A 20025-nucleotide genomic window follows, 5' to 3' on the forward strand; every position below is an offset into this window, starting at 1 on the left:
GCTCACTGGAGATGCCCAGGCCAGTACAGTTCTCTCTAGCGCAGATTCCAAAGTCTAGCTGAACCCCTCTTCCACAGGACAGCTCCTGGTTCCAGGCATGGACAGCCCAGTGTGAAATCCTCACTTCTCTGCTCCAGGACAAGGGACTCCATCCCTTTCTCCTTCAGCCTCAGCCCCTCCCTGTTAAGAAGACATAGGGCCTATTGGTGGATCATCCCTTTTGCACCCCTTTAGTACCCTAGCTTGTATCCTCAGCCTTCTCTTCACTGTAAGTTAGTTGCCTTTCTCTCTTCATCCCAATTTTGTAAATGTTAACAGATATTAAATGTCCCGAAGAAAGGCTGGAGAGATGACTCAGTGGTTAAGGGCACTGACTGCTCTTGTAGAGGTCCTGAGTTCAATTCTCAGCAACCACATGGAGACTCACAACCATCTACAATGAGATCTGATGCCCTCCTTTGGCATGCAAGTATACATGCAGATAGGGTATTCTTAGACATAAAAATAATATCAAGGGATATTAGATATTGTCACAAGCCTTTCCTGCATCTACCACGTTGACCATGTGATCTATGTCCATGAGCCTATTTAATTTATAATATTTATTGATTTATTATATTCTGAACCATCCCTGAATTCTGGGATAAACTCAACTTCTTCGTGGTAATGACCTTTCTGATGTGTTCTTGCAATTGAGTTGCAAGTAATGTACTAATCTAATATTGTCTAATATTGTCAGGGAAACTGGTCTGTCTGTAATTTTATTTTGGTGAGTCTTTATCTTTTGATATCAGAGTAGTACCAGCTTCATTAAAGAGCTTAGTAATGTTTCTTCCTTTCCTATTTCCCTCTTTAATTGGGAGATTTTTAATTTCTGTTTATTGTAGATTGTTTTCATTTGATTCCAGAAATTATTTTTATTTCCTTCTTTATTTTTTTTTCGTTAGGCCCATTCATCATTCAGCACTGCGTTGCTTGATCCCCAGGGTTTGTGCATGCCCCAGGGTTCTTCCTGCTGTAGATTTGTAGCCTTGGTCCCTAAATAGGATATTAAATATTAGAGCTCGTGTAGCTGGGCTATTCCCACCCAAGAGAGGAGTTCTTTATGAATTTGAAATTTTTATTGAGCCACACAGACCTGTCAGGGGACACATACTCTTATAACTACAAATCTAGAGGCAGCCCCAAGCTGAGTGAGCACAGGGTTTATAAAGGTAAAAAAAAATTAAAAATTAAAAAATGAAAACACAAGTTTGGTAGCTTCCATTGACATAGCTACAATGACTGTTAGCAAGCATGACAGGACATGGAGTTTTAATAAGAGTTGGGCACAACTGTGTCTCCACGGTATTTCTGTTTGACCAATGAGCAGAAAGCCTTGTAGTTACAGAAGCAGAACAATGCAGGTTAGCAAACAATCCTATAAGTACCATATGTGCCTGAGAGTCAGCCTGACCTCAGCTTTAGCAATTACATTTCTCTCACATCAGAGTAACCCCAGCTGTTTGATATTACCACTATGGCACTGAACTACTATCCAGTAATAACTATGGGCTTTTTGGCTTCAGTAATTGTTGGGAGAGAAACAACCAAAGATAGTATGGAGTGAGACCAGATCTTAGTTAATAAGATTAAGAGCTGGAGAAAATAAAAATTAAATATTAGACTGACATTGAAATGCAAAAAAAAAAAAAAAAAAAAAAGTTGTGGCTAAGGTATTTAGGAGGGGAAAGTTGGGCTATTGTTAGTTAGGGTCCACAGATTTTAGAGCTTGTTAGCACTATGTAAGGTTATAAATAAGCAGTAAATAGCTAAGGGATAACAATGAGAAAAAGAAAAAATGTGGGAATAAAAGGAGTAATACTTGGGGCTGGAGAGATGGTTCAGTGGTTAAGAGCACTGTCTGTTCTTCCAGAGGTCCTGAATTCAATTCCAGGCAAGCACGTGGTGGCTCACAACCATCTGTAATGGGATCTGATGCCCTCTTCTGGTGTGTCTGAAGACAGCGACAGTGTGCTCATATACATTAATAAATACATGGTTTTTTTAAGTGTGGGGGGGAGTGATACTTAAGCTGAAGAGTGAATACACCTTACAGTAAACCATGCGGAAAGACACAAGCAACAATTCTGAAAGTGAACTGAGCAATGTGCCACAAAAGTAAAACCATCATGAGACCCGTCTGAGAAAGTGGAAATTAGCCAATAGGAAATAATAAACTAAAAGACTACGTATGGGACTAACCATTGGCACAGCTGTGCAGACTTGAAGGTAAAGTGCCCAGATGCCTCTGGTTCTAGCGGTCGCTATGTGGTGCTGGAGGATGGGGAGTCAGGCGAGGACCATCAGCATCGGGAGCTTCAGAGTTCTGGGGGTCTCTTCTGGGTCTTTTGTGCTTCAACATCAATTTTAGAAATTTTCTTCTAGGTCTATGAAGATATTATTAGAATATTTAAGGGGACTATATTAATGTGTGGATGCGTTAAGTAGCATGGCTATTTTTTTTTTATTAATCCTGTCAGTCTGCCAACATGAGAAGTCTTTCCATAGTCTACTGTCACCTTCATTTTCTTTGATGCCTTAAGATTTTCACTGAAGAAACCGTTCACCTCCTAGGTTGAGCCCTAGACTGTTGATTTTCTTAAGCTGTTGTAAATGGGATTTCTTTTTCCTCCTAGTTTCTTTCTCAGCAAGCTTGTGATTGCCGTACAGAAAAGCTAATAATTTTGTATGTGTTGGTTTAATTACCTTCTATTTTGCTGGAAGTGTTTATTGGGTCTAGCTGTTTCCTTGTGGGGTTTTTTTGTTGTTGTTGTTTTGGTTTGGTTTGGTTTGGTTTGGTTTTGGTTAAAGGCCACGTCCTCTGGAAATAGAAATGACTTGACTTCTTGTTTTCCTGTGTGTGTCCCTTTCATTTCTTTCTCTTTTATTTTCTTGCTAAGACTTCAAACACTATATTGAATTAATGAATGAATGAATGAATGAATACCCTTGTCTCATTCCATGTCTTAAAGGAAACTCTTTGAGATTTCTCATTTTAATTATCATTTCTCATAATGATTGTTAAGGGTTAAGAGTTGCAAATGGATGGAACTAGAAAGTTTCCCCCCTTAGTGAGGTAACCCAACCACAAAAGAACACACATAGTATGCACTCACTGATAAGTGGATATTAGCCCAGAAGCTCACAATACCCAAGATTCAACTCACAGACCACATAAAGCTCATGAAGAAGGAAGACCAAAGTGTGGGTCCTTCTTAGGAGTAACAGAATACTCAAGGAAGCAAATATGGAGACAAAGTATGGGATAGAAACTGAAGGAGGGGCTGTCTGGAGACTGTTTCACCTGGGTATCCATCCCATGTGCACTCACCAAAGGTAGACACTGATGTGGATGTCAGGAAGTGCATGCTGACAGGAGCCTGATATAGCTGTCTCCTTAGAGGTCTGCCAGAGTCTGACATATTTAGAGGCAGATGCTCACAGCTAACCATTGAACTAACCATGGTGTTCCCAATGGAGGAGTGATAGAGAAGACTGAAGGAGCTGAAAGGGTTTGTGGCCCCATGGGGAGAGCAACAGTATCAACCAACCAGGGTCTAAATCACCAGCCTGGGAGCACACAGGGAGGGACCCATGGCTCCAGCTGTAGATGTAGGGGAGGATGGCCTTGTCAGGCATAGGTGGGAGAGGAGGTCCTTGGTCCCATGAAAGCTGGATGCCCCAGTGTGGAAGAATTCAAGGGTGGGAAGGTGGGAGTGGGTGGGTGGGTGGGTGGGGGCACATTCTCATAGAAGCAGGAGGAGGAGGGATGGGATAGGGGAGTTCAGGTGGGAGGGGGAATAGGAAAAGGGATCAAACCTGAAATGTAAATAAAATATCCAATAAAAAAAATAGGGTTAAGAGTTTTTAGCTCAGAAGCCAGGCAAGCACAGACCCTGGATTCAGTCTAAATAGTAGTAGTAGTAACAATGAAGATGGTGATGATGGTGGTGATGATGATGATGGTGAAGACAATATTAATATTGGCATATGTTTGTCATGTGTATGCTTATTAGGATAACATATGTTCTTTATATTCCTAGTTTTTCAGGGTATTTGTCTGGAGGGAATGTTGAACTTTATCAAAGACCTGTCCTACATCTATTGAAATGATCATGTGACTTCTGTCCTTTAAGTCTATCTATACACTGAATTACTCTTACTGATTTACATGTGTGGAACCCACATGAATCATGAATCCCTGCAATGAAACTGCCTTGGTCATGGTGCAAGAGCTTCCTGATGTATTCTTGGATTCAATTGACAAGAATTTTATTCAGAACTTTTGCATCTATGTTTATCAGGGAGTTTGGTGGCTACTTTTCTTGTGTGTGTGTGTGTGTGTGTGTGTGTGTGTGTGTGTGTGTGTGTGTGCTCAGATCCAGTTTGAAGCATTAGGATAATGCTGGCTTTACAGAATGCTTTTGGGACCATCCCTCCCTTTCTTGTTTCATAGAACAGATTAAGAAGCATTAATGTAAGCTGTCTACAAGGGTTTAGTATAATCCTGTAGCCACTCCACCTGGCTTCCTTTGTTGGGAGATTGCCCCCATTAACCCTTGATCCTCAGTGATTGTTATGGGTCTGTTTTCATTTTTATTACCCAATTGATTTAATCTTGATATGTTATATATGTTTATGAATTATCTACTTTGAGATTTTCCAAGCTTTTTTAGTATATGTTCAAAGTTGCCTCTCAATATTCTCTGGGTTTCACTGGAATCTGCAGTGACCTCCATTTTTCATCTCTAATTTTATTACATCCGGTCTTCTTGCTCTTCCATTTGCCTCATGGTTTATCAGTCATGTGTTCTCAAAGAACCACTTTTTATAGAATGCATTTGGTAATTTTATTAATTTTCTGTATTATTCTTTTACTCTATTTCATTCATTTTTGACTTGATTTTTACTTTTCCTTGCCATCTGCTGGGTTTGGAGCTTGGTTGCACATGTTTTTCTAGGACTTTGAGGTGCTTCATTAGACACTGCTGGACAAGCTGGACCACAGCCTGAAGCCCATCCTAACACATCCCTTTCTGTAAATGATAGATAGATAGATAGATAGATAGATAGATAGATAGATAGATAGATAGATAGATCTATCAACTCTGCTGCTCCAGAGAACCCTGACTAATACATGGATTGAGAGATGTAATGATGTTTAGATGCCTGTGCAACCAAAAGAAATACATATATTCAATACAAAATTCAGTCTTTTTTTCCAGAAAAAAAGAATACATTTAAAATCCATATGGAATTTCATAAGACCATTTGTGCTGTCTCAAGAAAACATCTATTGCTGGACAAATTATCGTTGTATAGCAGTTTGCTCTGAACTGAAACATTCCTTCCAGGAGAGGGGAGGAAGATTGGGAGACTCTGGAGGTAAACAGCCTTCTTATGTCCAGGATAGCTGAAACCCACAGGATTTACAAGAAGCCCTCTGCAGAGGAACAGAGGCAGGCAACGTCTGCTGGGGAACGAGACTGAGGAGAGGAGCTGCTGAAAGGAGATTTCTTGTGCATGGAGTCCCGGGGTGGAGCTTTCATGAGTCACCACCCACTTTGGCGTGGGATTTTAGATCATGCAAATGCAAGTAACTTCTCACCGAAAACTGCTGTCAGTGACCCCAATAAAAATTCATTGGTCCACCAAGTTAGACTTTGATGCAATTGTTACTTTGATGTGTTATGGCTGCCTTTCTCTGATGTCCCTCTTGTTAAATAAGTCTTGAGCCCAGTTAGAATGAACAAAGAGCAGCGACATTTAAAAAGTGACAGACACATGGATACAGAAAAGCTGGGGTCAGGTGGGTCTTGTGTACTCTAATGGGGCCGTTCCTACTCCTGCCGCAATCTGGAACCTTAGAATGTTTTTATAAAAGCACAGAGGGAGGGGTTAGCTAGTGTTTAAAAAATAAAACCCGATTTTTCCTTCACAGACCCTGCTCCCAGAATGACAACTTGAGACTGGTCATTTATTAATAAATACCTAGGCCATAAACTTTGGCTCATTCCCCTACTACTTATTTAACCCATTCAAACTATCATGTCTTCCACGTGGTTAGTTACCACTCCTCAGCCTCCTGCATTCAAGTCCGGGACAAATCTCCTCTGTATCCTATTCTCAGTTCAGCTACCAGCTGGTTTACCACAGACTCCTCAGTGTTCCCAGGCAAGTCTCTCAAACTTCTCACTATTTCCCAGAATCCTCTCCCTTCCAGCCAGTGTCCCACCTCCCATTTTCTGCCTCAGCTCATTGGCCATCGGCTTTTTATATTAACAGGTGTTGCTTATAAGAGATTCTCTCTACTAGCTAGTCTCCGTATGGTAGGAGATCTCTGTAGGCAAGCAGTCTCTTGGTGTTTACCAGGAGTCTCTGAATAGAAACATCTGAGAAGAGGAAGATAGGGTCGCTGGGTTTTGCACCTATGGCTCAATTGTTCATAAACACTCCTACCTGAACCAGAGGAAGACGGCTTTGAGAATCCCAAGCCTGGCCCATATCATCAATAGCCATCCATTCAGGACCTCACTAACTCAAAGCTTCTTCTGCTCTCTACAGAGAGGGAAGGAGGTAGAAGCTTAAAAGGAAGAGAAATGGAAAGCATGAATACTGAAAGCAGAGGGGGGACTAGCAAGAGAGGGAGTGAGGCAGGGAAGGCAGTGGGCAGTGAATGAGAACCAAGAATAATAAATTAATGTGTGAAAGTGTCACAGCGAAACCCATTACTTTGTATAATAACCAAAATAATAATAACTTGAAATAATTCCCAGCTTGAACAAATATTAACTGTTTAACCTTAGTCTTACTAGTGGAAAACCACCCCGGGGATAGTCATTGTCCTTGTTTATGCTCCCTCTTTAGCTCCAACTCCACATTCTGATGCTGCTTCCCTAACGGCTACACTCCTCAGTAGACTGCAAAAGGACATGTCTTTTCGACCCTGTTTAAAGTGACGCTGACTAATTTCCCACAAGTCCTTGGACCTCTCAGCGGGAACTATTAAGAGATGGTCCAGGTCTGCCACAGGTAGCATCTCCCCTCTCCATACCACGTCTGCATGATTACTGTGGCCTGTGGCTGCATCTTAGCAGCTTCTGGCCCCAGGGTGGTCTTTGGCCAATCACAGCCCCCTCCTTCTAGACTCGGAGCCAGAGGATCGGGAGTTTTGTTGTGAGATTGTGTCTGATGCTATTATCAGAAGCTCTACCCACAAAGCCTCACCCATGTGCGTGCCCAAACATGGCCTGAACAAAGTCAACAACGGGCATGCCAAAGTAGACAGCAAAAGCCCAGGATGTCATAGCCCTACACAGAGGACTCAGGCAAGCAAGGAATGCTGATTATAAGGGAAATACTGTCCTCCAGGGAAGAACACAGCAATGGTTAGTCAAGACCAAGGAAAACACACATACAAGTAACAAACATACAGACTGAACAGGGTATATTTAGGGATATATACATATAGGCATATACGTACATGCTTATAATAGCAATGAATAGGAAGCTATGAATTTGGAAGAAAACAAGGACGAGTGTATGGTACGGTTTGAAAGGAGAAACGATAAGAAAAAATGTTGTAATTATATTATAATCTCAAAGTAAGAGAAATAACATTTAAGAATTTCTAATCAGGCTGGAGAGATGGCTCAGCAGTTAAGAGCACTGACTGCTCTTCCAGAGGTCCTGAGTTCAATTCCCAGAAACCACATGGTGGCTCACAACCCTCTATAATGGGATCTAATGCCCTCTTCTGGTGTGTCTGAAGATAGTGACAGTGTACTCACATGCATAAAATAAATAAATAAATCTTTTTTAAAAATTCTAATCATGACCCAAAGGACAAGGTAGGAATTATAAACCTGTGAATGTGCAACTCTGTTCCCACCATTCTCTCAGGTGCGAGCCTCTTGCTGAGTTCTGTCAGGTGTGAGCCTCTTGCTGCGCCATGGCAGAAGTAACTGCTTAACAGTTGACTCTTTGGAGGATAAAAGGCCCAGTTTCTTGTGTTTTCCAGTTTCTCTGCTATAAATACCACCGCCGTGGCTGATTGCAAACTACCAGCATTATAACTGAACACAGAGTTTGGAAGTGATGGCATAGATCTAACTCCCAGCCAGTTCCAGCTGGCTCTGGCACATGGCAGCCAGCAAATGCTAATGTTTAAATGTGGTGAGTAGTTATTTTATTTTCTTTTCTTTTCTTTTCTTTTCTTTTCTTTTTATTTATTTTTTTTTTTTTTTGAGACTGCCTCACTATATAGCCCTGGCTGGTCTGGACCCCATTATGTAGACCAGGCTGGCTTCAAACCCAAGTTCAAAGATTAAAGGTACCTGGCTTGGAAGGTACTTTTTTTTTATATGCCACGGACCCTAACTATCTGCTCCTATTTCTAAAAAATATTTTATTAATTTTTTTGAGAATTTTGCACATGGATTTAATACACCTTCATTATATCCCCTCTTTCCAGATCCATCCCCCTCAGCTATCACCCCAACTTCATGTCCTTTTTTTTTTTTTAACATCCTACTGAGTCCCGTTTGTACTGTCCCTATACTCTTGGATGTGATACCATCACTGAGGCCTGGTCATGCTACCAGGGTCCACACAGGGTTAAAGAAAGCAGACTCTCCCCGGCAGCTATCGACCATCAATAGCTCCTCAGCATGTGCGGGCTCCAGATCCTTCTTACTCTGTGCTGGATTGTTCACCGGCTTGGTCTTCGTACAGGTCTTGCGCAGACCACAATAGCTGCTAAGTGGTCATGGATCCAGTAGTTCAGCTGTCTCCAGAAGACACTGGATTTCTTTGCTCCCCCTTGACTGCTGGCTCCTACCATCTTTCTGCTCTCTCTTCTACAATGACTCTTGAGCCCTGGGGGTGGGAGTTAACGTCTCATTTGCTGAACACCCAACATTTACTCCCTGCACTTCAGTTGCGAGCGTCTGCATTAACCATCAGTCACTGCACAGTGAAACGTCTCTGGTGAGGTTTGAGCCTGCTTTAATCTGTAGGTATGGAGCTTATGGATTTAGAGCCTGTCCCTATTCTGTAGGAAGAAATAGCAATCTGCTCTAAAGCAGACGGGGAAATATGCTATCCCAATACGACAGCACCATTGTGGAACGCACAAGAATAATTTTAACTGTATGATTTCCACCTGAAATTCTAACTCTTCCTTTCAATGGCCTTAGGAGAGAATTAGGTATTACTCAAAAAGTCCCGCAGGGTGGGGCTGAGGTTAGGGTTACAATATCATAATAAAAGGCCTTTCTAACGCAATACTTTCTCCTTCACTGTCCCACCCTTTACCCATGTTCTCAACTGTCTACATCCCCTAAGAAGTGTAGTCTGAAGGCACTGGGGACCCAGACTAAGTAATCCATTTCCCACTTCTAGTACTAAACTGTGTTATCCTGAGCAGATCCTTGACAGCAAAGGATTCTGGAAAATGAAGGCTTCCATTGAATATCTGCAGGGCAGATGATAAACCGGGTGTAAAAGCAGCTTCCACGTCCAGGAACAGATGTGCTGAGCCTCAAGCATGCAATACTGCCACCTTGTGGCTTCTCTCAGAATTGCCCAAAAGGCAAACACTCCTTGAAGGTCTGAAAGGAATCTTAATTGGGGGGGGGGGTGGGGGAGGTGCAGTCTGAAGTTCTAATGAGAATCAAAGCTATGATTTATGAGAAGCTAGTCTATATCACAGGAAAAGATTGGCCTCTAACAACCACCATAAAACTACTGATTTGGGGTATTTTTGTTGTTTTGTTTCGACAATTATCAGCTCTCTGACCCCAAAGACAAAATTATCTACATATCCATTTACAGTTGAAAAGTGAAGATAACGGTTCCTACAGTGTGTTCAAAACACTCCTGAAGTATTGTCTGCCCTTCATATTGTTCTTGCCCCTCTGTCCTATTCCAGATCCCCAAGAATAACATGTGTCTGACTCCCACAGCACCCTGTAGTTCTGGCCAATCATCTCAGTTTTCGGGGGTGGGGGTTGTGGACTATGCCCCAATGCCCTCCATCTTTTAAAGGAAGAATCTCAGGTTCCAATCTTGTCCTCAGTGCTTCAGACCCAAATCTCTAAAATCTCACATTATTTAGTAACAGATTTGGTGGCACACTCCTGACAAAGTTAAGCCAAGAACCCCCGAGGTATATGGTAAACTAGAAGACATCTGTTTACCATCCTCTGAATGAGAAGAGCCGCAATAAGAAAAATAAACACTTCTGAAGAGAAAGGAAGAGAAAAAGGTTTTAAATGCACCAAGATAATGTTTAAATACCAGAAACTGGAGAGGAAAAGACAGGTAATGCGTGGGAAACATCCAACCTAAACACAGATCCAACAGCATGGCTCTGGCGTGGAGAGGGTAAACAGACTTCTCAAAAGCTAAAGGAAGCTGCCCTGGTGAGGGAAAACTGGCCGTCCTGCCCTCAGAGCAAATCCTCAGCCCTCACAAGCCTCAAAGCCAGTGGCAGTTTTTGTGAGACAGGAATCACACCCAGGCTCTGTGTGACTCAGAGCAGAAGCAACCTGGTTTGAATGAGAATCTACAGGCTTGTGGATTTGAATTCTTGGACCCCAGCTGCTAGCACATTTTGGAGAGGTGTGAAACTTTGCTAGAGAAAGCATACCCCTGGAGATAGGCTTAGTTAAGAGTGTAGCCTCGCCTGCTTCTGTTTTACCCTCAGCTCTCTGTCTGAGGTTGAGGATTTAATCGCCTCTGAAACCCGTCTGGCTGCCTCTGCTCTGCCTTGCACCCATTATGGACTCTTCCTTTGAAACCAGAAGCCAGAACCAACACTTCCCTTCCTAAGTTGCTGCTGCCTGTGGCGTTTCCCTCACAGCAACAGAAAAATGTCTGATCCAGACATTGGCACAAAAGGTGGGTACTGGCAAAAAACGTGAAGAACTTGACCCTGTTCTGTAGAACAATGTGGAAGGCTTGAGAGGATTGGACTAGAAAAGTGTTAAGGTGCTCTAAAGAGGCCATTCTAGCTGGAGCTTGGAAGACTACGGTGCTGACCATGCAGATGGCAGAGGCACACTTACGAGAGGGGAGCAACATTGGCAATCGTGCCAAAGGCCGTTTCTATATTTTGGTTAAAAGTCTGGCTGTTTTCTGCCCGTGCCCCTGAGAATGCACATAAGGCTGAATTTAAAGTCATGAACCAATTTTTGGCAGAGAAATTCTCAAGCAGCATAATGTTGAATCTGTGAAACAGTCATTACTAATAACTCTTCTGCAGGTCTCTGGTAAAAAAGAGCAAGCAGGACCACATAATACAGAGTGTGTAGTCACGAGGAGAAGAACAGTAGCAAACAGAAGGTTGCTCCCAAGGTGTGTTCTGGAAACGAAGCTGTAACTGTTAAAGACCCCCCCCCCCCCCATACCATGCAGGAGAGGCACCCTGCTCTGCAGGAAACAGAAGGAAGGGGGTCCTCACAGCAAGACCCCACCCAGCTAAGCTTCAGATTTGTCAAGGAGAAAGCCTAGGGGCTGCTTGACCCTGGAAAGTAACATTGCTTCCACCTAGGATGACTGTTTATAATGTGGTTGAAAGGTGGGAGGGTCCATCCCAAGCTGGCAGCCAGACTTAGCATCTATCTGATACTGGCATGAAAGGCAGAGGAGACACAGGACATGGAGCTGCATGGAGGGTTGTGGGTGGAGGCCATCCCATCAAGACCACAGTGCTGTAGTTGGCAGTTTCTCATTCTCCCACTTCAAGCTACCCCTCCCAAGGAAGCTCATCTCCAGGTTTTATAACAGCTGCTCCCTTTGTATCAACTGCCTCTGGGAGGATCCGTAATTTTCCTAATTGCTCTCCCACTTCCAGACTGGATCACAAACCCCACAGATTCGGGCTTTTTCTCCTAACTGAGCTCATTTTGAAGGATACTTTTGTGTCAGCTCCTTTCCTGGACCAGGCTGCATCCCCCAGTTATCCCTGATTCATAAGAGAGATGAGGGGTAACCCTGAGAACACAGTCTTCTGAGTGACCGACCACTTTCTCACACCTCCAGGAGGAGTCCATCAAAACATCAGAAGGCTGAGCTGTGTACAGATTCTGTTTCCCCGAAAGCCCCCTGCCTCACTATGTCCTTACACGGCTGAAGATGAAGTTTTTCCTGGCTTTCTGTGGAAAGACCCCGCACTTACTACTTTCTTTGTGTTGGTGACAAAATATCTCACAAAAACAACTTAAATTTGGAAAGGGTGCATTCATTCACAGTTCCAGCACCAGTCCCTCTGGGGAAAGGCACAGTGGCAGGAACTGACAGAAGCAGTGAACAGTGGTCTATTCAGTTCAGGACTCCAGCCATGAAATGGTGCCATTCAGATTTAGGGTAGCTCATCCCACCTCAATAAACTGAACTTATAAATCCCTCCCAGACACGCCCAGAGGTTTATCTCTAAGGTGATTTTAAACCCTATCTAGTTGACAGCAATACAAAACACCCTAGCCACTAATCCCATTCCCTCCATTCAACTGTGACCTCATACCCCAAAGGACCAACTTCCAGTGGCCTCCACACTGGAGATCATGTGAACATTTTATGAATATCAGGGGTAAAACAATATGTATCAATTAGCAAATTTTCAAATGCCATTACTTGTTAAATGATTCCTTCTTTTCTTCCTCTTCTTCCTCTTATTTTTCTCCCTCTTTCTCCTCCTCCTCTCCTTTTCTCCCTCTTCTTCCTCCTCCTCCTCCTCCTCCTCCTCCTCCTCCTCCTCCTCCTCCTCCTCTTCTTCTTCTTTTTCTTCCTCTTCTTCTTCTTCTTCTTCTTCTTCTTCTTCTTCTTCTTCTTCTTCTTCTTCTTCTTCTTCTTCTGGTATATCACCATCCATCTGCACTCTTCTGTTCACTGCTGTTTCTTGTAAAAGCTCTCGCAGTATTCTGGAAATTAGCTATCTGTCTGCTCTGCATGCATGCTAGATATGCAAATAGAGTTTCCGGGCAAAAGACCTTGTTCCTGGAGTCGAAGCCACACAGCCCCATATACTAATTAAAGAGCTAAGTAGTGAAAAAGATTGAAAAACAAGATTTAACTGTGTTCTCCTTGGAGAAAGTAATGGATAAAGGAGTCAGGTGACCCCAAGTCTGTTTTCAGAATATTGACATGAGCTTTAAGTTGAAAAGGAAGAACTGGGAAGAGACAACCACAGCAGTCCTGGTCAAGGTGCAGTCTGGCCCGTCACTGTTTCTGGTCTTGTTCTGAAAGGTGTTCCAAGGAAGGCTCTGTTGCTTGAGAGGGCATCTGGTTCTCAGGCCAAAACAGCCTCACCGCCATAGATAACTGGCCTCACCCAAGGGCTTGTCTTCCCTGTGAGGCTCTACTGTTCCTAGAATCCATGACTGTTGAGGATGATAACCAGAGAGGTTTAGATACCTCTTGGATGTCTACAACAGAATGTTGTGAAGAGCAGGGAGCAGGGTGCCTGAGCCTTGAATGAGAGCTAGTAAGTACCCCCAGCTTGTGGACAGATCCCCCTTAAGTGACCAACATGCCTACATGCACAGGTGAGCGGTGGCCCAAAGTAAAGGAAACAGGTATAAAAATGCAAACCAGACTTTTTATCCCTCCTTTAGTGACCTTGTGAGCCCAAGAGCAAAGCCAGAGGTTTTCAACAAAAGCAGCTTCTATGGATCGTTATTAATATATGAACACACTGTACATATGTCCTCTTCTGCAACTAGTGTTTTCTATCCCCACAGGGCCTTAAGAAGTGCTAACTGGCCATCTCTGACATAGGGCAGGGACAGGTGGTAAATATTTGTGGGTAGGCAATCAGGCAAGACAGCATCCCAGTTGTAAGTATATATTGTTCCCCAGGGGAATACCAGGCCCTTATTGTAACCATCCTGACAGGAATTAGGACATTCTAAAGATACCCTGTGGTCATCAGATTGCCTGTTGAAACATGAAACCCAAGCAATTGGAATTTCCCCCAAGAATTTCATAGTGAAAGGAAGAAAGGGATAGAACTCTAGTCAGTCAGTCTCCCAGAAAAGATTTCCCACCGTTAATCTTTCAGTAGACCAGACCTGGGTCAGGGGTGACAAGCTGGGCCACACCTTGGCTGGGACTACTCAATTACACATGCCTCTTGCCTTCTACTTAAACCTAAACCTCACGTTGGGACCTCCAAATGTGGACTTAGGAAGTCACTAGAATTCTGTTTCTCTCCCCAGTATGGCCACATTGAATAACCCTCTTTTTTTTTTTTTTTTTTTTTTTTTTTTTTCTGCTTTTCAGTATTGCTTTGACTTTTTAATTTAGCCTGTTGAGGAAATGTGACCTGCCTTGGCTTGTTAGGGCTTCCAGGGCCCAGGTTTTGACCTTCGTAATTCCATCAACACTATTGTCTCTGAAATGCATAGTCAGGTGAGAAAATGTGAGGGGAATCTTTGCTCGTGGTGAGATGCCACATCTTGTGGATAGACCAGAGACTTCATGGAGCTGAGTCAGGAGTCTGATGGTCACCAAAAAAGGGGAAAGTAAGCTCAGAGAGGGGATGCTTTTGAATTGTCTCAATCGAGAATACACAGTACCAACCACGGCTACTGAGAGCTTCTGACTACTCCATGACTGAGAACAGCCTCCTGCTCTCCCAAACGCAGGTCCCCTTGAACACTGAACACCAGAAAGGCAGCTCCTAGCTTTGTAACTGTAGCACGGAGGCCAGAAAGGTGTGTGCAGGGGGAAGCACTGTTGTAAAGAAGCCAGGGCTCTTTTTAAAAGCCCTGAGAGCTTGCCTGAGACAGGAAGAAGTTCCCCGGGAGACTAAAGGATGAAGAGGAATCCATGAACCACCTCTACCTCCAAGAACAGAAGAAATTATGGGTAATTATTCTGGGATCTGCCTCCCCTTCTAACCAGTTAGTTGCACTCTTGTCTTCCCTGAGATCACTCTGGAAGAGAGCAGGAGACACTGTCCCTTCCTTGGAGCCACAGCAGCCCCTGCCAAGCTATCTCACATTCCGTCAGCACCACTACCAGGACCTGGGCACATTCGCCATCTGGTGGCTGATAACCAAATTACCAGTAGTGATTCCATAAAAGAAGCCAGCCACCACTGGACAAACTTATAACAAGTGTCTACTTTCTGCCAGCCTCTCTGAGCACAGTGACAGAAGCAAGATCGTCGCATTAAGAAGCCTTCAAGCCAGTGGGAGGCAGAAGCAGAAGTCCATTTCAGGCAAACTGTGAACTCCAGTGTAAAGGTCCCTGGAGGCATCACTCACAAGGAGACAGAGCAGGCCAGACCATGTGATTCTGAAATGATGCAGGAAAGTGTCCTAGAGGGTAGCAGGTGACTGCAAAGAGCAGGTGCAGCCTACACTGTGAGGGAAGAGTGTAAATGTAGCCTTGAGGCCAGATCTCTGCTCCTGATTAGGCCAGGTAGCCAGAGACTGAAGGAGCTGGCCTCATCCGGGGGGGTCAAGATCTCCTGAGGGCTGCGGCAGATTGGCCAAAGTAATCATCTTAAAATGAACTAAACAGAAAAGACAAAACAGCTCTTCCTGAAAAGCTGTAGAGTTAAGACAGATGTCCCCTATAGACCAGGCCCCCAAGAGGGATTCAGACAAGGAGCCCCTCCCACAGGTGAAGGTTTGAGCTCTCAGGCCGATTCTCCCAGAAAGACTCTAGACCAGTCTCCTCATAGATGCTCCTGTCTTCTGGCAACTCTGCAGTTTGGCCTCCAAAACACCAAGGTCCCCAAAACCTCCAACCCCAACCCTGACTTCTGCTCAGCCTGAGCCTTAGAGTGGAGATGCCTCCCACCCTCCACAACTCCTTCACTGACTTCTGCCAAGCTTGAGGAGACAGACTGGGCCTGGTGTGGGGTTTTGAAACTTCAAAGTTAATTCCCAGAGACATACCTACACCTCCTCCAACAAAGACGCATCTCCTTGCCCTTTCCAAACAGTTCATCTGGGGACTAAGCATGCATATATATGAGTTGGTGCAGGGAGAGGGGCATTTTCATTCAAACCACCACATCAAACTTGTTCAAATATATCCCAGGCCTCCTTGAAAACCAGGAGCAGAACTAGCTAAAAATAGCTCTGGAACTTAGTCTGTGAACCTCAACAAGTACTGGTGGTTCAATTTCCTTCTAGGACAGTCTTTATCCATACGACACCCACAATTCTATTGCTGCTATTCTCCAAGCCTGAGGACTATGGATTCCCTTCAAGTCCCTATGTCCCACCTTCTAGACCCAGACAACTCCTCTCCCATGTTATAAATCGCTGGGACCCAATTTGGACGTATGGAGACAGTAATCTGCCTATCTCCTTGCTGTCCAGGCTTGTCCGCTGGGAAAGGACAAGACATAGGAGCAGAACCCCTCTTCTAGATATAGCAAATCACCCAGACCCAGCCTTGCCTCTCCACAGGTTGATTTCTTTCCCCTTGCCATCTCCTGGGAATTATCCTCGACCAAACCCTGGCAACCGTAAGTCCACATGAAACTTCAGAAACTCTTGTGACCTGAGACAACAAGATGAATGGCCATCACAAAAAGACTCATTTACAAAATGCTGCGGGACTCTGAAACTCAGAACTGAGGACACAAAGGTGACTTTTAAAAAAGCAAAGTATAACAGTCTTGCCCATCAGTAGAGCCTACGTCTTACCAACCTGCCAGGTGAGACTTGTCAACTAATGCAATCATAAAACAGTAACCAACTACTTTCTGGTTGCATCTGAGACCCATTCCACAGGAAAGTCTTTCCTAGGACTGCACACCTGGCCAAAGGCCAGTGTTTTAGAGGTCCAAGGCCTTTGTGTAAACCTGCTTTTGTTTTGTTAAGTGGACATGTTGTCAGACAGCCTCCTGTTTCTATTGATACCATCGGCGTGTGCCAGTCTCAACCTTGATTAGATTAGCTGCTTTTAACAGGAATAGCAGTCAATGCAAAAGCACAGGGCTTCTTAAAGAATTAGTGACTACTGAGTGCTCAACCTTGAATAGAACATGTATATCATCCCACCCAATGTTCAGGGAACATAACAAGGGAGGGTGCAGAAAGAACATAAGAGCCAGGAGGGGGAGGGGAGCCTGTGAAACACTATCTTCTGGACCTGACACAGCTGTTGCAATCACAAACTCACAGCAGTTGAGATTGTCTGCACTGGGTCTGTGCGACACCCAGTGATATATGGGGAGGGAGTCATGGAGCCTTGCCCCTCCCCTGGGGTACCACTAACCTGCTGTGGGAAGGAGAAGTCACTGTAGGTAGTGGTGGCCATGCTCTAGTAAATAGCTACACCTGTGTTCACAGGGCCAGCCCTCACTGAACTCAGTGGGTCACAAAACAAGACAAAAATGACTTGAAAGTGGGAAGGGAAATTAGTGACAGGAAGGTGAAGTTGGTGGGGTGGAAGGGAGGTAATAGAGGGTGAGGGGGTTGAGAATAATCAGATTGTGTAATACACGTGTCATTTAGAAAGACAGGCAGAGCATGAAATTATTGAAGATTCTGATTGTTTCTTCAAACCCCATGATACCCACAGGGAGGGTGGAGAAAGAAATGGGAGAGAAGAGGAGGTGCTAATGCCTTGCGATGGGACCTCAGTGAGAAGTGAGGGGTGACGGGGGGGGGGGTTGCTTTGTCCTTGTTAGGGAAGAAAGTCTTAAGTAGACCTCACCGGCAGGCCAAACTGTGGACAGGAGAGAGGATAATACTGTAAGACTGGGCTCTCACTTTGAGGCCCCGAGGAATGGAAAGGCTAGTAACGGGAGTGCTTGGGAGTAGGAAGAGAGGTGACAGAAGCTACATAGAGCAGGAAGGATCCTGAGGGAGCTGTCCAGTGTCCGTGAGACAGAGGAAGGAAAGAGCCCTGTGGTCGTGCAGATGGCCCACTGAATATACAACCCATGTGACCACAGTCACTCAGTCCTCTCCCTCTAGCTACCCAGTCTACAGCGACAGGACAAGACTGATGGTGTGATCAAGCTTGAGAGCCCCGGCTTGTGCCCAAGGCAGGTCCAGCCATCCTCCTCAACACATCTACTAGAAGAGCAGAAATGGGGGATTCGTCCATTGTGGCTACATTGGAAAGAAAAGGAGATCCAAGGAGCCCTCTCGAGTCTGTCTTCTGGGCCCTGAAATAAACTTAAATTTTAAGTAGAGGGCCAAGAATATGAACATCAAAGCAGGCATGGTCAAGGTGTGGGTCTGCCCATCTCTGATCCATGCTGTCCAGGCTTCATTCAGTCCTGTGATACTGAGTGAAGAGAGCAAGGGGAGAAAAAAAAAAAAAAAAAAAAAAAAAAAAAAAAAAAAAAAAAAAAAAAAAAAAGACTGTCATTGTGTAGACCCAATCTCAGACCAAGCTAAGCTGTCATGGTTGCATTCTGAGGGGTCAACTCTAGAAAAAGTGGTTATTGGAGTGAGGTTTAGGGCATGCATACCCTGTGGCAGTGGCCTGTCTTGACTATGGTCCATGGGGCTACACTTGTACCTTTAGTTTCGTGCACTGTGTTCTTTTTCACAATCCAGAAGGCCTTTAAGATGGACTGTGGATAAGTAGAGTATTTCTGAGATTTTAATCTTCCTCCTTAGGGTTATTTCTAGGTACATCCTCAGGTGTCCGCTGAGGCACTCGGTGTGAATGTTTTTAGAGTCCTCTTATTCGATAGAGACAACGGCATATCTCACTGCAACATGCAGTCACTTCGATGACTGCCAGTAAACCGGGACATTCTCTGGCCACATCTTCTGTTTATAAGTTACCTACACACATCACTGGGTGGCTCCACCTTCCTCAACCTGCTGTACAGAGTCCTGGAGGGGCGGGCAGTCCACGTCCCAATCACGGGGCTAGAGACCTAGCATGCAGAATATTCCACTAGGGGGCGGTAGTGGCTCGGGGATGTTATTGTTGTTAACCCTCTGCTTTTTTTTCTAGAGATCCTGACTCCAGCCCACTCAGGGTTTCCCTCATACTCATTCTCCCTCTTTGTATCATTCTTACCTCTGCTCTGGAACAGGCGCTAGAAAAGCCTACCCTCTAAGAAGAGATTTAGAGAGTAGGCGGCCTAGAAGGTGGCATGGTTGGCTGATAGGACAGAGAATATGCCCCGTCACCAGTGTTTTCTGCTCCATCTTCCCCAAGGGCTAGTGCTGGCTCTTGCTCGTCCCCTGCTGCGTTTGCTGCTGGAAGTCCCCAGGGGCTCATTTGGAGCCGAAGAACTAAGTGAGGCATGGGTAAGAACAGAGACTGAGAGATTAAGTAAGAGTCCTAGAAGAAGAGGCTCTTCCTCTACCGCCCTATTAACAGGGTCATTTCTTCCAATGCAGCCCCACCAAGGACACAACAACCAGAACACGACAACAGAACAAACCAGTTTCCAGATATCCTCCTTCCTGCCCATGGTATGTCAGGATCGGGCCACATGTGGATTGTGCCCACAAACCTAGTTTCTCTAGGACCACAACTGGAATTTCTGTAAGCACGGAGGATGGAATGCCCATGTCTCCTTACCAGCCCCAGGATCTCGGCTGACATGGGTGTTCAGCTCAGGAAAGTCAACCAGCCTATACCATAGCATGGACAGAGAGCTCGGCCAGCAAAAGCAAGGTCTGGGAAACAGAAAGTGGATCCGTCTCTCCTGTCTCCCTCCAGCTCCATTCTCCTCTATTTCCTTCCCCTGAACTTGGCCTTGCCCTCCAGCCTCAGGGACCCAAGTCCCCAAGTCCAGATAAGTAGAGGTCAGCGTGTGTCCCAAGCTGACCAGGGAAACAGGCCTCTCCCCTGAACTTTGGTCTTGCTTAGTAACTGGACAGCAGCCAAGAGTCAGGCTTTCCCTCTCCCAACTCAGACTTCCTGCTACTGCGGACTGGGGAAATCCCAGAAGCTGAGCTGTGCCTCCCCACCCAGAGCCCAGGTCCTGAAGGCAGGGAGGGTTGATGCAGAGGATTGGCAGGGAAGGGCACTGGGAGA

At 44.8% G+C, this 20025-nt stretch overlaps 1 long non-coding RNA gene across 1 annotated transcript; it reads right to left on the minus strand.

The window, feature by feature from the left end:
* Window positions 1–947: 947 nt before the first annotated feature.
* LOC143441891 (uncharacterized) lies at window positions 948–19867 on the minus strand. Its single transcript, XR_013109639.1, has 3 exons — window positions 19567–19867; window positions 2245–2429; window positions 948–1038 (listed from the first exon to the last, which is right to left on the minus strand). It is a non-coding gene; the product is annotated as an uncharacterized LOC143441891 (long non-coding RNA).
* Between the last annotated feature and the right edge of the window lie 158 nt (window positions 19868–20025).

This window comes from Arvicanthis niloticus, chromosome 4 (assembly GCF_011762505.2).
Source record: "Arvicanthis niloticus isolate mArvNil1 chromosome 4, mArvNil1.pat.X, whole genome shotgun sequence".
In the NCBI taxonomy this organism is placed as follows: Eukaryota; Metazoa; Chordata; class Mammalia; order Rodentia; family Muridae; genus Arvicanthis; species Arvicanthis niloticus.